This window comes from Sus scrofa, chromosome 13 (assembly GCF_000003025.6).
Source record: "Sus scrofa isolate TJ Tabasco breed Duroc chromosome 13, Sscrofa11.1, whole genome shotgun sequence".
Taxonomy (NCBI): domain Eukaryota; kingdom Metazoa; phylum Chordata; class Mammalia; order Artiodactyla; family Suidae; genus Sus; species Sus scrofa.
Window position 1 is genome coordinate 110,359,241 of NC_010455.5, and position 17,308 is coordinate 110,376,548.

General features: G+C 42.2%; 1 protein-coding gene across 5 annotated transcripts in view; it reads right to left on the reverse strand.

Moving 5' to 3' along the window:
• PLD1 (phospholipase D1) overlaps positions 1–17,079 on the reverse strand; it is a 224,052-nt gene extending 206,973 nt beyond the window's left edge. For 2 of the 5 annotated variants that reach the window (XM_021068439.1, XM_021068437.1), the window contains exon 1: positions 981–2,221. The gene's annotated coding sequence lies outside the window, so the exon portion shown is untranslated. 5 annotated transcript variants of the gene reach the window in all.

Consider the following 17,308-nt stretch of genomic DNA (forward strand, 5'->3'; position numbering starts at 1 on the left):
ATAATATGGAAAAATTGGCATGTACTGATGTAAATACATTTCTCATTTGTGTGGGGCCTCCTATTTAAAATTGAAGTTGGCTAATTTTTTTTTAGAGTTCACCCCTTTTCTCTCAATCTTTAGAATTTTTAGAGGCTTACTATTTCTTAAGTGCTGTTCCTCCTTATGAGTTTTGTGATGGCTGTCATATGAGAATAGTAAAACCCATTTCTGTGTTTTCATGACTTATTTGTAAAATTAAACAGTAGATAAATGTAAGTATCACTGACCCTTACGATGTGAAACCCAAAGAAACTTTAAAGGGGAGGAAAAAGCGCTCAGGCCACTGAATTCAGGTAACATTCATACTTGTATAAGACTGTCCCATTGTTTGTTTGTTTGTTTTGTTTTTGGTTTTTTTTTGTCCTTTTGTCTTTTTTAGGGCCATTCCCACAGTATATGGAGATTCCCAGGCTAGGGGTCTAATCAGAGCTGTAGCCTTCGGCCTACACCACAACCACAGCAATGAGGGATCCAAGCCACATCTGCAACCTACACCACAGCTCACAGCAACATCGGATCCTTAACCCACTGAGCAAGGGCCAGGGATCGAACCCACAACCTCATGGTTCCTAGTTGGATTCGTTAACCACTGTGCCACGATGGGAACTCCAAGACTGTCCCATTGTTATATAGTCATGTGGATGAAAAATATTGCCTGCCATACCAGTAAGCAAAGGATGTTAGAGCCATTAAGCCAACAGCCACTGCAGCCACCCCAACTGTGCACCCCGAGGAGATTCAGGATGGAGAAAGCCGTAGGTAGTTAAGGTGCTTATCAAAGGAATGATTTCAGTGAGCCCATACTCTTACATCTTCCCATACAAAGAGCTAAATTCATCAACTTGAGATATCTGGTTTTAATTAATGATACTCTTTGGATGTTCTGACTACCTGGTTTTAGTTACAAAAACTCATATATCCTGTTTCTCCTCCCTTACCTTTTCGGAGCAGTCCTTCAGAGCTACTTGGGAGGCTGTCTTCCCAGCTTTAGTCAGTTTTGTCCGCCAAATAAAACATAACTCTCAACTTTCAGACTGTGTATTTTTTTCAGTCAACAATCAGCAACAGTAAGAATGTGAGTTAGATAAGACTGAAGTGGACTGCATAAAATGCTGAGAGGTGCGGCAGAACTAAATGATGAGGGTGTTGGTTCAATGAACTATGATCACTTAAACATCCTTTACTCATATAACTAACTCTGAACGCATTTTTGCAGCATGAAGCAATGGATCTCCACTTTGAAGAAAACCAAGCCTACATTTTGGGTAACAATGTCCTCCAGGTTTCCCTCTAAGGGGAAGAGGCCCCAGGGTGGCTGCTGAGCCCAGACGCCAATTGAGGACCTGCCTCCAGCTGGGGTGGGAGTCACCATCCTCTCTGTCCTGGAGCCCTGCAGTCCCTTTTGCTCCACATCAGTTCTGGAGGCTGTGGTGAAGAGGACTCAAGGCTAAAGAAACCCAGGCCTTATCTGAAGCCATGCCTCTCCCTCCCTGCCCCAGACCCAGCTTGGTTTGTGAGCCATGACAAGAAAGAGAAGTTATATTCATCATTTCTGTCATTCCTGCTCAATGAACATACGGTCACCTTAAGTTATGGACAAATTTCATAGGCTTCCTGAGCCCTTGGCCCTAGGACATCGGGGTATAAGGAAACTTTTACTGCATAGAACTCATCAGATTAAAGGTCTATGACTAACAAATAAACACATTAATTGATTTAAAAAAAACCTGGATGGAACTAGAAGACGGTGTCAATACAGGCACTGATTTGATTAGAAAGAATAAGAATGGAAAGTTTGCTCTGATTGTGCTAAAATAATTCTAATTACAGTCAATTAAGTGAGGTGCTTATCCTTTATGCTCTACTTGTGCTTAATTACCGTATAATATAATAATTACTTCTCAACACATTCTAAATAAATACTGTGTCTTTTATTTGATTATAGTAGATAATTCTTCAGACCTGTCTAGCCAGATCTCAAGGCCCACCTCATACTGGTGCTGTAGTTTATCAGCAGAGTCTTTTTTGCCAATGGAGTGCTCAGCATGCACTTGTGCAGCTAAGCTGTGGTTCTGCCCATATAGAACTTGTGGCCTATTCTAAGTTGTGTCTGATCCTGCTGAATAGCATTGAGAACTTTGTCTAGATACTCATGTTGCAACAGAAGTAAGGGTGGGGGAAAAAATGTAATTGTAATGTATACATGTAAGGATAACCTGACCCCCTTGCTGTATAGTGGGAAAATAAAAAAAAAAAAAAAAAAAAAAAAAAAAAAAAAGAACTTGTGGTCTAATGCAGTCAGTTGAAGGCTGAACTTCATCATGCAGCCGGTCCTGCCAGGCTGCCTGAAATAAGCTGAGATTTTGGTTTTGGTTTTTGATTTGGGTTTTTTGTTTGTCTGTCTGCTTGCTTGCTTGCTTGCTTTTTAGGGCCGAACTCGTAGCGTATGGAAGTTCCCAGGCTAGGGGTCCAACCCCAGCTGTAGTTGACGGGCCTATGTCATAACCACAGCAACTCCAGATCTGAGCTGTCTGCAACCTACACCATAGCTCATGGAAACGCAGGATCCTTAACCCACTGAGCAAGGCCAGGGGTCCAACAAGCATTTCCATGTATGCTAGTGGGGTTTGTAACCCGTTGAGCCACAAGGGAAACTCCAGCCAGGCTGGTGTTTTGTAATGATAACATGTCCCATTTTTTCATGCTAGTGATTTTGAATCACTCTCGGTTTCAGGGGCAAGCTAGGATTGAGAGCAGCTGGAGTCAGAGGTATAGAGAGCAAAGCTCTGGGACTTCTCCAAACTCCACTTTCAATAAAAGACTCTGCTGATAAACTCTACAGCTCTAGCAAGAGCATCACTGTTGCAAACATAAGGTGATGGCTTTCACTGCCAGCCCTACTGGCCTTCCTTGGCCACAGATCTGCAAAATTACCTCCTCATTAGTCAAGTCTGTTTCCTGTGAGCTAGACAGGACAAGCACCTCTCACATGACTTTCTGCCTTCCTCTGTCTTACGGAGTGATGTATATTCCCCTCATCCCACCCAAAAACTGCCTCTAGTAGAACTCAGAAAAAGGGGAAAACAGGAGTTTCCCCAAACTGATCAGATTTATTTTGCCTTACTTTCATGTTGAATTGATCCATTTTATCACAGATTAATCACCCACAGGTCAAATGGGTGCAGCTGAATCAAGCCCTTATACATTCTGTATAACATTCACATATAGAGCTACAGGTTTTAATTCCCCCAGGTTGAAAGTGGCCCTTGCTCTAAATGGCAGTAATATCTCAGCAATGAATCATTGTCATAAAGGTAACATTTATGGAGTCATAAAAGTAACATCTATGGAGTCAGGAAAGAACAACTGGGAACATAGATGAATCACTTGGGAACCCAAGGTTCACACTAACAGCATATACTTATGTAGCATTTGGAGAATTATTTAACAAGCAATTAGTGAGCACCTATAACATGCCAGGCAAGTCCTAGCTCTCACGGAGCTTGTATTCTTATGCAGAAAACACAATGTTCAAGACAACAAGACATGAAGAAGAATCCGGACGGTGATAAGTGCTGGGCTGAAAATCGTCCATGGTAGGAGGCTAGGACGATGACACTGTGAGCAACGCAATGCAGACTGAGGAGGAGGCAGGGAAAGACTTTCCAGAGAGGTAACATTTGAACTTCTTGCCACTAACCCAAATGCCAAAAAGATGCAAGCCATGCAAAGACTTGGGAGAAGAGTATTCCAGGCAGAGGGAATGGCACAACGCAAAGACCCCAAAATGGAAATGGATTGGTGTGTTCCAGAAACAGAACCCTCCTGACAATCCCCAGAGATGAGCAACCTATAGTTCAGAAAACTGAAAACTGAGGCTAAAGTAGAAATAAACCCAGCACAGCCAACTCCCCTGCTCATCTCCATGCAGCACGCAGAGCTGTCTCCTTAGGTGGGAATCCAGGCCCCAAAAGAACTGAGATCAGGGAATCAGGTCCTTGTATAAGAAATAGGTTCTCACACACAGAGTCAGCCTCTGAAAGCTGTTTCCCGGGAAGAGAATTTAAAGCCAAACAAACATGAAGGCTCCCACGCAATGTGGCCAGGGCCCAGCAACCCAAATGACTTGATACTACACAGGGCAATGAGGCCCCAAGGCTGGCCAGCGAGGGCCCACAGGAGGGGCACAGCAGGTGCATGAGATGATCAAAACCCCCAAGAGAACTTCCAAAATACTGCAGAGTCTCCCCCACCCTGAGAAGCCCAATTTAGTCGGTATGTGATAGAACTTGGGAGTCTGAGTTTAAATAAGTCCCCAGGTGATTTGGTTTAGCCAGACCTTGGAATCCCTGTGATTTGGAGTGAGGAAAGGCTAGGCTCTCCCTGAACTAAGAATCCTATCTCTACAAAAGAATAGAATCAAGGATTAAAATGAATGCAGTTGAGATAAAAATGTATGAAACCACCTGACTAGTATCCATGAGGATGCAGGTTTGATCCCTGGCCTCGCTCAGTGGGTTAAGGATCCCACGTTGCTGTGGCTGTGGTGTACGCCAGCAGCTGCAGGTCTGATTCAACCCCTAGCCTGGGAACTTCTATATGCCGCAGGTGTGGCCCTAAAAAGCAAAAAAAAAAAAAAAAAAAAAAAAAAAAAAAAAAAAAAAAAAAACAAAAAAAAGTATGAAAACAACCAAAACTGTACCAGATAATAGGAACCAACACTTAAGAACATGACAAGGGTGTATTCCTTTCCCTCCAATCACATCTCCAAGTTTAGGAGATATTACCTCTGTTTTCAACATCACATGTATAATATAAGTTTAAAAACTAAACTTAGGTAACCTGATTGTTAATATTTAACCATTGGCTCATGAAATTCCTAAAAGTTTAAATAAAATCAACCTTCAATATGAATCAGTTCCAGGGCACCACTGGCAAAAACTGAAACAATCAACAGTCCATTGCCTTGCCTCGACTTTCCCTTTTGGCATCCTTGGTCTTCTTTTCCCCACAGTGAGGGCACAGCATCGCCTTCGCATCTGTTTTCAGGAGCCTCCTGTTTCCTTCTAGCAGTTGAGGGGCAGCTGGTGACAGGAGGCAGGTTGGGAGGGGAGATTGAGAGGAAGCAGCTGACTCACTGGCCCCATCTAGGAATCCTCAAGAAGAACTGCTCTGCTCGGGGTGTTCTACATGCTGGGGCTTCATAGCAGAGCTCATTCAGAAAAGTGGTTCTTGGCATGGGAAGAACCCCAAGTGGTTCAGCAGTGGTGGGAAATAGTAACTAAAAAAATTTTTAAGGGTGGAAACTGCTGGTGTTGGTTACTGACATATAGTCCACACTTCCACCCATGATTCATGTGGATATGGGTTACCCACGCCCTAGAAAGCTGATGGTGCCACGATGCCCTCCTTCCATTTAATATGAAGCTAAAGAACATGATGGGAAGGGTGATTTTCCAAACACAGTATGAGCTGGTTCACCCTAACCTGGAAAGTACTCTCTATTCTTAATACTAAATACATTTGTTTTTTCTTTTTAGGACCGCACCTATGGCATATGGAAGTTCCTGGGCCAAGGATCGAATCAGAGCTATAGCTGCTGGCCTACACTACAGACACAGCAACACAGGATCAGAGCCCAGTCTGCGACCTACACCACAGCTCACAGCAACACTGGATCCTTAACCCACTGAGCGAGGCCAGGGATTGGACCCAAATTCTCACAGACACTGTGTCAGGTTCTTAACCTGCTGAGTCACAACGGGAATTCCTAAATACATTTTAAAAATACACCTCTATGACTTTGGGATGGTTCCCCAGAGGGAAAGTTCCAGTCACCAGGAGGACACACTTACCTAGGTTACTTCCTCCCACTATTAGAGAAGAAAGCCCCCAACTTGGTGTTTTTGACAGATAAGTTCCATCTAAGGGAGAAACTTGAGACAATGGCTTCCAGCAGTCTTCTCTCCCAGTATCTCACTCCAATTCTAAGTAGAGGAGGAAGGCACAGGACAGGGGAGGCAAAGTGTTTCAGAGCACTCCCTCCCCAGGGAGCTTAAAATAATGTAAGGATTCTAGTCTATAGAAACTATCATTAAAAAAAAAAAAATTAATTAATTAATTAATTAAAATTCACCTCTATACATACACTCATAGGTAAAGCACAATGCATCGTGCTTCTACTAAATGCCATGCTATGCTTATAAGTTAAGAAAAATCAAATTTTCTACCTCATGTCAAAACGCACATCCTCAAAGCCTGCTTATCAAAGGTATATAGTCCATTCTCTCCGACTATAACCAGCTTTGTTGTCAGAAGTCTTCCTACAGCTTCTCACTGCTGAGATCTCATGGAAGGCACTTCTCACTCAAGAATCCCTCCCAGGAAAAATTAATTTCTCCCCTGTCCCTATTCCCATAGAGCCCCGTCTCCATGTCTATTCTAGCAGCAATTCCAGTTTGCTTGGTTATTTATGCATGTCACTCCTGCCAGATTTGGGGTGGAGCAGGGAGGGTAATGTGAAAGAGGGGAACCTAGCACTTATTGGGTCATTTCCATGTTCCAGGCTCTAAGCTAAATACTTGATAGGCATTGTTTCCTATAGTCCTCACAATAATCCTTTGAGATACTATTTTAGCCCCACAATAATCCTTTGAGCTACTATTTGAGATATTATTTTTAGCCCCACTAGACAGGGAGACCAAGACAAGGGAGTTTTTTTTAAATCAAATATATATATATATTTTTTTGGCTTTTTAGGGTCTCACCTGCAGCATATGGAAGTTCCCCAGCCAGGGGTTAAATTGGAGCTACAGCTTCTGGCCTGTGCCACAGCCACAGCAACTTGGGATCCAAGCTGCATCTACAATCTACACCAGAGCTCACGGCAATGCCAGATCCTTAAACCACTGAGTGAGGCCAGGGATCAGACCCACATCCTCATGGATACTGGTCAGGTTTGTTACCACTAAGCCATGATGGGAATTCCAAGACAGGGGATTTTAAAGTTATTTGTCTCAGGCCATATGGGGCTAGAGTCCTCAGGATCTACCCCTGGTATATGGAAGTTCAAGGACTGAATCTGAGTCACAGCAGTAGCAACATCAGATCCTTTAACCCACTTCGCAGGGCTGGGATCAAACCTGCACTTCCTTAGTGACCTGAGCCCCTGCAGTCGGTTTCTTAACCCACTGGGCAACAGCAGGAACTCCTCCCCCTCCCTTTTTTGTTTTTAAATCTTTTCGACATTGCAATCATGTTACTACAAAAAAAATATACTTCGCTTCCAAATCCTGTACCCTTACCCGAGCTTATGTTTTTATTCTAAAGTGGAAATAATGATGAGATTTTAAAAAACAGTATCAAACCACATCTTCAATTTATTTATTTTTTCCTACTCCTAGCATCTTGTATCAAATCCGCCCCCCCCGCCCCGGGGCTCTGCATATTTGTACTACTATTCCCGCACATATCTGAAAATCTTTTCCTGCTCTAAGCCATGGAATTGCATCTCAATTCCCAATCTCCTTATTTCAAAGAACTCCTTCATCGGAACTTGGGTAGAGAACACTGCAGAAAAAGGTCAATAAAGTGAGTGTAGCTGCTAATCCAAAATGCCACGCACTGTCCACTCCACATCTACAGATTAATGTGTAAAAATAGTTAAATAGCACAGCAGAATAAATAAGTAAAACATTAACCATAAAAGCCTTCTTTTCTGGAAATATCTACTTTTTTAATAAAATGAATCACACCATCTTCTTTTACTTATTAAACTCACCCTTTGATTTAGCTCACCTGTTGTTCACTATGGCAGACAGTGAAGACACAAAAATGCAAAAACACAATCTGTGACCTCTCACAGTTAGGACAGGTGATAAAATAATTTCAAACCCAGTGATTCTAATATCATCTACATGTAGAATCCATTCAGATAAAAGTAGTGTAGGGAGTTCTCTTGTGGCCCAGTGGATTAAGGATCCAGCATTGTCACTGCAGCAGCTCAGGTTGCTGCTGTGGCTCAGGTTAAATACTTGGCCAAGGAACTTCCACATGCTGTGGGTGCAGAAAAAAAAAAAAAAAGCGGTGTAAACAAAAATAGGTTGGCATGAAGATCCTAAGCAGAGGCTAAGAGTTCCCTGGTGTCTCCTTGTCCACATGCTTTTTTGACTAGCAACGGCTTTAAGCAACATTAAGATCACCTCAAGACTGGACTTCCTGTCATGGTGCAGCGGAAATGAATCCAGCTAGGAACCATGAGGTTTCAGGTTTGATCTCTGGCCTTGGTCAGTGGGTTAAGGATCCAGCATTGCTGTGAGCTGTGGTGTAGATTGCAGAAGGGGTTCAGATCTGGTGTTGCTGTGGCTGCAGCTGTGGTCAAAGCTGTAGCTCCAATTAGACCCCTAGCCTGGGAACCTCCATATGCCTTGGGTGCAGCCCTAAAAAGCAAAAAAAAAAAAAAAAAAAAAAAAATCACTTCAGGATAAAGACATGAAGACTGCTATGAAGAAACAGTATGGAGCTTCCTCAGAAAACGAAATACAGAACTATCATAAGATCCTGCAATCCCACTCCCAGACATCTAGCTGGACAAAACTATAATTCAAAAAGATACATGCACCCCTATGTTCACAGCAGCACTATTCACAATAACCAAGATATGGAAACAACCTAAATGTCCATCGACAGACAAATGGACCAAGAAGATGTGGTACATATAAACAATGGAATACTGCACAGCCATAAAAAAGGACAAAATAGTGCCATTTGCGGCGACATGGATGCAGCTAGAGATTCTCATACTAAGCGAAGTAAGTCAGAAAGAGAAAGACAAATACCCTATGATATCACTTATATGTGGAATCTAAAATATGGCACAAATGAACCTATCTACAAAGTAGAAACAGGCTCACAGACATGTAGAACAGATTTGTGGTTGCCAAGGAAGGAGGGAGAAGGAATGGGATGGACAGGGAGTCTGGGCTTAGTAGATGCAAACTATCACACTGAGAACGGATAAGCAGTGAGGTCCTACTACACAGCACAAGGAACTATATCCAGTCTTTTAGGATAGACCATGATGAAAGATAATATAAAAAAGGGAATGTGTGTGTGTGTGTGTGTGTGTGTATACACATACATGACTGGGTCACTTTGCTTTACAGTGTAACATGGCAAAATACTATAAATCAACTATACTTTAATAAAAAAAGAAAAAAGGAAAAAAGATAAAGATTTGAACATAGGACTTAAAACTATACAACTCCTAGAAGAAAACATAGGCAGTATGCTCTTTGACAATGGTCTTGGCGATATCTCTCTGGATATTTCTCCTCAGGTAAGGGCAACAAAAGCAAAAATAAACAAGTGGGTCTACATCAAGCTAAAAAGCTTCCGTACCTGGTGCTGGGAAAACTGGACAGCCACATGGAAAAGAATGAAATTAGAACACTCCCTAACACCATACACAAAAATAAACTCCAAATGGATTAAAGACCTAGATATAAGACCAGACACTATCAAACTCTTAGAGGAAAACATGGGCCAAACACTCTCCAACATAAATGACAGCAACATATTCTCAGATCCACCTCTTAGAATAACGATAGTGAAAACAAAAATAAGCAGATGGGACCTAATTAAACTTAAGAGTTTCTGCACAGCAAAGGAAACCCTAAACAAAACAAAAAGACAACCCATAGAATGGGAGAAAATCTTTGCAAATGAATCGACTGATAAAGGATCAATCTCCAAAATTTATAAATACCTTCTGCAGCTCCATACCAAAAAAACAAACAACCCCATCAAAAAATGGGCAGAAGATCTAAACAGACAGTTCTCCAAAGAAGACAATATGGATGGCCAAAAAACACATGAAAAGATGTTCAGCATCACTCATCATTAGAGAAATGCAAATCAAAACCACTATGAGGTACCACCTTACACCAGCCAGAAGGGCCATCATCAAAACATCTACAAACTATAAGTGCTGGAGAGGGTGTGGAGAAAAAGGAACCTTATTCCACTGTTGGTGGGATCGTAAATTGGTGCAAGCACTGTGGAAAACAGTATGGAGATGCCTCAGAAAACTAAAATTAGAACTACCATTTGATCCAGCAATCCCACTCCTGGGCATCTATCCAGAGAAAACCACGACTCGAAAAGACACATGTATTCCAATGTTCATTGCAGCACTATATACAATAGCCAAGACATGGAAACAACCTAAATGTCCATCGATAGAGGAATGGATCAAGAAAACCTGGTACATATACACAATGGAATATTACTCAGCCATTAAAAGGAATGAAATAATGGCATTTTTAGCAACATGGATGGACCTAGAAATTATCATGCTAAGTGAAGTCAGTCAGACAATGGGACACCAACATCAAGTGCTATCACTGACATGTGGAATCTGAAGAAAGGACACAATGAACTTCTTTGCAGAACAGATACTGACTCACAGACTTTGAAAAACTTATGGTTTCCAAAGGAGACAGGTTGGGGGTGGGGGGGATATACTGAGGGTTTGGGATGGAAATGCTAAAAATTGGGTTGTGATGATCACCGTACAACTCTAAATGTAATAAATTCATTGAGTAATATAAAAAAATAAAAATAAATTAGTTATGGATAATAAAAAAATAACAAAATAACAACCTACCAAATGGGAGAAGATATTTATTTGCAAGTCAGTTATTTGATAAGGGGTCAATATCCAAAATATACAAAGAATTCATACAACTCAACAACAACAACAACAAAAACAACCTAATTTAAAAATGGACAATGGGAGTTCCTGTCCTGGCGCAGTGGTTAACGAACCCGACTAGGAACCATGAGATTGCGGGTTCAATCTCTGGCCTTGCTCAGTGGGTTAAGGATCCGGCATTGCTGTGAGCTGTGGTTTAGGTTGCAGACATGGTTCGGATCCGGCATTGCTGTAGCTCTGGCGGAGGCCGGTGGCTACAGCTCCAATTGGACTCCTAGCCTGGGAACCTCCATGTGCCTCTGGAAGCGGCCCTAGAAAAGGCAAAAAAAGATAAAAAAATAAAAAATAAAAAAAATAATAAAAATGGACAATGGAAATGAATCAACTTTTTTCCAAAGAAATCATACAGATGGCCAACAGGCACATGAAAAGATGTTCAAAATTACTGATTATTACGGAAATGCAAATCAAAACCAACAATTAGATATCAACTGTGTTGGAATGGCTATTACCAAAAAGGCAAGAAATAGGAGTTCCTGTCATGGCTCAGCAGTTAATGAACCCAGCTAGGAACCATGAGGATACAGGTTCAACCCCTGGCCTTGCTCAGTGGGTTAAGGATCTGACATTGCCATGAGCTGTGGTGTAGGTCGCAGATGCAGTTCGGATCTGGCATTGCTGTGGCTGTAGTGTAGGCTGGCAGCTGTAGCTCCAATTCAGTCCTTAGCCTGGGAACCTCCATATGCCTCGAGTGTGGCCCTAAAAAGCAAAAAATTAAAAAATTTAAAATTTTTTAAAGGCAAGAAATAACAAGTGTTGGTGAGAATGTGCAAAGGGATTAGTCTCATGCACTGTTGGTGGGAATGTAAATTGGGTCAGCTACTATGGAAAACAGTGTGGAGATTCCTCAGAGAACTAAGGATAGAGTTACCATATGATCTAGCAATCCCATTTCTGGGTATTTATCCAAAGAATTCAAAAACACAAATTCAAGAAGATATATGCACTCCTATATTTATTGCAGCATTATTTATAATGGCCAAGATATGGAAAAACCTAAGAACCCATCAATTAATGAATGGATGAAGAAGTTGTGGTATATACAATGTAATATTACTTAGTCATAAAATGATGAAATCTTACCATTTACACAAAATAAAGGGAATTGGAAGGTTAATATGCTCAGTGAAATAAGTCAGACGAAAGAAATAAAACTGTATTTCACTTATTTGTGGAATATAAAAAACAAAAAAGAAATGGACAAACCAACCAAACCAAACAGGTAGATACAGAGAACAGAGTAGTGGTTACCAGAGCGGAAGGACCAGGGGCTGGAGGGGTGGGCGGGAGGGGGGATGTCAAATGGATAAAGGGGGTCAACTGTATGGTGACAGATGGAAACTCAATTTTGGTGACTGTAGTGCATACAGAAGTAGAAATATACTTCGGGAGCTTGGGCTTATCAGACACAACTTAGAATAGATTTACAAGGAGATCCTGCTGAATAGCATTGAGAACTATGTCCAGACACTCATGTTGCAACAGAAAAAAGGGTGGGGAAAAAAATGTAACTGTAATGTATACATGTAAGGATAACTTGATCCCCTTGCTGTACAGTGGGAAAATAAAAAATAATAAATTAATTTAAAAAAAAGAAGTAGAAATATAATGTTGTACACACGGAAACATATAATGTTATAAATCAATGCTACCTTGATAGAAAATAACAATAATAAATAATCACTCCAGGATCAACCAAAGAAAGATCATTTTCAACTATGTTTGACATTTCAAAAGGTGTTGTTAAAAGGAACCATGGGGAAGCCTGGGCTTGTGTAAAGAAGTGAAAAAGATTTCAGCATCCTGTTGTCCCCTATGCTGGCTCCTCTCTCTGCACTGGTTTCTCCTTCCTTTTCCACTGCTTTCCTTTTCCTCTGTTTATTCCTTATTCTCCTTCATCCAAATGTACACTGTCTGTAAAAGCCTGCTTTGAAAAGAATCATGGTTGAATACTGAACTTAAAGTTTTCAGTTCTTAATACAAAGTTTGTCAGTTTATGCCCTTAGAAGTCTCCCTGTCTCAACAACACAATCTGCCCAATGAAGTTATTTTTATTTCCATGTTGCTCTTGGCTGATTTTCTTCTGTGCGTCAGAAGTTTTCAAAAGGTCCCCAACTCTAGATCCAAAAAGCTCAAAAAAAAAAAGATTTGAGTACAGAATAAAATATTCCTCTCATCCAGGGGGAGCCCGAGGTCACAGCCATAACCAGCAATTGAAGAAGGAATTCAGGATTCTAGAGCCCTGAGCAGCAAGATTTTTTTTTAGGACCCATAGTCAGTCTTAGGCTTCTGCTTTGTCCACCCCTGACATAACCCAGGCCTTTATTTAACAGATTAGTTCTGGGATGGTCATAATGATTATTAAAATTTTGAAGCATTTCCCTTCTGATTGGCAAATAAGTCCACCCCCCAATAAACACACCGGTCTCCCCAGACCCTCCCAGGGTCCCTGTCCCAAGCTGTTCATAACCAAGAATAAAGGAGATCAGTGGAGGGCCTCCAGGACACTGCCCCACTGCTCACAGAGCTGGACATAACCACACTCCACTTTCATCTCCTCCACTGATGTGAACTGATTGTCTGGGTTGCACTTCAGTTGCAGTTATGTCCAATTGTTTATCCCCGAGAACAAGGACAAGATAGGAATGTAACAATATGAAAAAAGTTTATTTGATAGGAGGGTAGGTTCTCAGGTTATAATTTTTTGGTAAGATAGCAGTGCCAAAACCCTGCATTAAAGATACCTGAGATGGAACTCCAGCTCTGCCATGGGCTAGCTGTACGACCTTGCTGTGCCTCAAATTATCTCATCTATAAAATGAGGATGGTAGGACTATTATCTACTCCACAGGACTGTTTTGAAAATAAAATGTGTTCACGTTTGCAAGATGCTTAGAACCGTGCCTGGCGAACAGTAAACACCTTTAAGTGTCGATTAAGCAAGAAAATCATTTTATTCTGTCGCAGAGTATGTGTTCAATAAATTCAAAAATTAGGCATTACACAACACAAAGGAAAAATATAACAGTGACACTATGAAACACTTACATAGCATACACTGTTGTTCAATAACCCAGCACTAAAACATCTGGGATCCAGATTTTAACTGCACTATGGATTTAGGAAAACTAATATTCAGAATGCATTTCCATTGCAGCATGAGATATGGTTTATATGATCCCTTTTCTAATCAGAAATGTCACAGGCTTACGGGAAACTTAGGTTAGCAGTTTTAGCTTTTTTTCTTTCCTTCTTTCTTTCTTTCTTTCTTTCTTTCTTTCTTTCGTGCGCGCGCGCGCGTGTGTGTGTGTGTGTGTGTGTGTGTGTGTGTGTGTGTGTGTGTGGCACCCATGTTATATGAAAATTCCTGGCCAGGGATCCAGCCAGCACAGCTGCAACCTACACCACAACTGTGGCAACCCCTGATCCTTAACGCACTGCACTGGGTTGGGCCCAGGGATCCAACCCTCACCACCACAGAGACAAGGCCAGATCCTTTAACGGGCTGAGCCATAGCAGGAACTCCTACAAGTTGTTGCATTTTAACTCTGCAACAATATTCATTCACACCAGTGGCAGAAACTACATTTTATTTCACGGTGCTAAAATTTATAGGATTATAAACATAAAACTCTCACAGCTCTCACAGCTCCAGCTCCCCTCATCTACATGACTCAGACTAACTGCCAATTTAAAGGGCTATATCTTATGTGCTAGCTCCTCTGGCATACATCTTTAGTAAACACCTGGAGTGGAAAGGAAATTGCTACAACGTAGCCGCTAGCTTGATCAAAACTGCTTTTGGTTACTAAAAAGCTGTGGACAACCTAAGCTCAAGCATAATTTAGAAACACGCTACCTCACTGCTAAGAAGACAAAAGTATTTCATTTTTCTCTTAGATACTAAGGAGATGAAACTATCAACAATAATTCTCTTACTTGTTTCGCCCACTTGATGGCTAAACTTCACAGTAGCTTTACCTACAAATGGAAATAGCTCACAAGCTTATCCTTTCCTGATGGAGATTAAATTTACTAAATAGATTGAAGAAACACTGTAAATCAACTGTACTTTAATTTTAAAAAAGATTTACTTTTTTTTGGACTGTGATGATCATTATAAACTACAGATGTGATAAATTCATTTGAGTAATTAAAAAATTAAATAAATAAATAGATTTACTAAACAGAGTCTGGCTACAGCTTTCCACTTCTCTTCTTTAAAAATGAATTTCTCTAAAGCTATGAAAAGGAACTCAAACCTTGCTTAATGAGAAACCTAAAGCTTGCATCACAATCCTTATCAATAACATGTTATTAAAATCCAAAAGAAAGATGAAAAGAGTTTTGTAGAGGGATAGTCTTGATGGTAGCACAATAATGTGAAAGTACTTAATGACACTGAACTGTATACAAAAAAATGGTTAAAATGGCAGTTTACATTATGTGTATCTTTTTTTACTTTATATGTATCTTATCACAATAAAAATAAAATGAAATAAAATAACTTTAAAAACTCTGTAATAATTAAAGTTAAATGAATTTTATAACAATTTTTAATTAAGAAACACATTTAGTAATCAGACAACTTCCAAAGAACAGAGTCCCCACTACTTAGTTATAAGTCAATCAACCAACGTTACAGGTACTTCTCATCATGTTCCACAAATAGTCTGACATCATGGACAAACATGGTAAAGACACATCTTCCTCAAAGCCTTAACTACTCACATTTTTTTAATATGGATTGTGAATTATACCAGATCCTGAGAAGACAGGTTGGGAGCTCAACCAATTAGGGAAAAGATCCCCAAACGACATTTAAAGGCTGAGTGCAAATTCAAGTTAAAAGCCTGTGTACAATTCACTTTTATATATGTTATCATAAAACATTGAATACTGAAAGAAATTCTTTCTTAAATAGGCAGTGTGTAATTGTGGTGTCTGTTCATAGCTCAAGCTGTAGATTCTTTTCATGCCTTACATTTTCATTGCACTACCATTAACTAGCCATTAAACCCAACACAAAGGTCTCTAGGTGCCTGGACTCCCAAAAGCCCTGGGAAAGCACTCAAAAGGTGGTCTAAACTAATTGGCAGGCCCGGCAGGTAAAGTTTAGCGAATTCCTCATTCTGCGGAGAAACCTATGGGTAAGCAAACGTAGAAACCCTTGTCGTCCTTAAAAATCTACTTGCGTTTACTACTTTACAGAGGAAATAAAGAAGACAATAATCTGAGACTTGGAAAAGGAACAAATACAGGCGTGTCTGTAGTACTGAGCTGATTCCACAAGGGTTAGTTCCGAAGGGCGTCACAAAATCCTATCCGAGGCTTGGAGCACCGCCCTCTTGGATCCCAGACCTAAGCCACAAATTCGTTGAGATGGGGCGAGAAAAATAAATCTCTTTACACACGCCCAGCTCCTTGCCTCCTTTCCCTAGCCCCACCCTGGCGTCATCATCTCGTGGGCGCCCCCGCGAGCAGCTGTGTGGCCACACGCCAGGACGGTGCATCTGGCAGGCTGGGCTTTAAGCCTCGGAATGCAACACTTCCTGGTTGGTCTGGGATGCTAGTCCCATCGCACCCGCCATCCCGGTCATTTCACAGCGCACGCTAACCCCGGGCGCGCGAAGTAACACAGAGGCATCCAACACACGGCACTGGGGTCCCTGGCGGCGAGGTGGGTGGGTGCATCCTGCAGAGCACGCCCCAACTTCGGCCTGGAGCCAGAACGGTTCTGCGCTCCAGGCAGCCGCTCGCCCTGACAAAAGTGCGCGCCGAAGTTGTCAGCGTCCGCTCTGCAGGAACCCGGGACCAAGGCTTGCACAGGAGACCCCGTGGGGCTGCTAGGGAAGCCGGTCCTGCGAGGCCGCACGGCGCTGGCGCCGGCCGCCAACGCCACTGCCAAGGTCCCGTCCAACTTGGGCGGGGAGCAGCCAGCTGCCTGGGGCCGGCGGGAGGAGGGGCGGAGGGCGAGCGCGGGGGAATCCAGGCTCCCGGACCACGGCACGGCTCCTACCTGTGGAGCGAGGGCGGCCGCAGGAACCGGCACGGCGGCGGCGGTTTCTTGGGGCTCGGACGCAGCTGGCACCGCAGGAGGCGCGGGAGGAGGGAAGGAGGGAGGGCCTGACTGGGGACCGCGCTGTGCCGCCGCCCGGATTCGCGCAGGCCTGGCAGGGGTGGGGCGAGGTGGTGCCGGTCCGGGAGAGTCGCAGCGCAGGCTGGTCGCCCCGCTGGTCAGGAGGGCGCGGAAGCTGGTCCTCTTTCCTGGTCCCCGCTTCTGTTTCTCTTTTCTCCCAAAGTTTCATAACCCAGCCGCGTCAACCGAGGGCATATTCGCTAGCATTTTTATTGTATTATCGGGTCCTCTTGAGCCGCCCAGTGCCCAGGCACTGCTGTAGGAACTTTGTATCTAATCATAATCTATTGTAGCTGGTAACCACAATTGGTCTATTTTACAAGTAGGGATTAAGATTTAAAAAAAAAAAAAAA